Below are 1086 nucleotides of genomic sequence, written 5' to 3' on the forward strand. Positions count from 1 at the left end.
CCCCAGCTCCAGATCCTTGATTTAATCCTGTCTTAGAAATCACTTTTGCCATGTGAAACAATATATTACCACATTCCAGGGATTAAGATGTGAATATATTGGGTGGGGTTGGGGGAATGTTATTCTGCTTATTATAGACCTACTGGGCTCTTAAAAAACCAGGTTGAAATGGTAGCTGCATCTAACGTAGACTCTGAATCTCCAAATCTTGGCCCAAATGCTTGCTGATCTTCTCTGCCCTAAGTCCAGTAGAATAGTACCTGATGTAATATTTTCATACAAGAGTATATTGCATTATAGACCATACTGAATTCTTAATGTGTGCATGTAGGCAGGTAATACACATCTTAGCTAAAAATGAGCTAGACTCTGCAAAATGTCACCTTATATTTTGGCACTTTTACAAATAGTTTCACACACTGGCTCATTTTAGTAATGGCATATGAATACTGTTTTGTGTGCTATAATATTTCCCAACTTTTGTCCTTCTGTTTTTGTGCTTCATTTTCTTTTCTCCCCAAAAAAGATTAGAGGAAAGGTCTATTATATTTTCTTGGAAATATTATATATTGGAAAAATATATATTGGAAATATTTATATTGGAAATATTTCTTGGAAATACGAAAGCATGGCCTATAATGACAGCAATGATATAATTATCATTATTCTACTGAGGTGATTTATAAGATACAGTAAAGTGTCAATAAACATCATATAGTCTGCCAGTCCCTGTCTGTTCATAGAAATAAAATGTCACTCCTGTCCTTGAAGAATCCATAGTTTACTAGGAGAAAGAGATCGTGCACAGAAGAGAGAATTAGCAGCCTGTGGGAGCAAGATTCGTACTAGAAAATTAAATAATGGTGATTCAAATTTTGTTAGTAGAGGACATTCAGACTTTAAACATTGCAAGCAAAGGTATTTCATTGGGAAATGGAGGTAAATGTCACTTCCTTAAGTTTGTATATGGAACAAAGGAGGTTAGCAATTACAATACACATTGAAATAGTTGATTGGAGTTTGGGTTTTGTTAAGATATACAGTTTCTCCATTTAATTTTATTTTATTGGAGAAATCAGGATAATA

Source organism: Lynx canadensis, chromosome A1 (assembly GCF_007474595.2).
Source record: "Lynx canadensis isolate LIC74 chromosome A1, mLynCan4.pri.v2, whole genome shotgun sequence".
Taxonomy (NCBI): Eukaryota; Metazoa; Chordata; class Mammalia; order Carnivora; family Felidae; genus Lynx; species Lynx canadensis.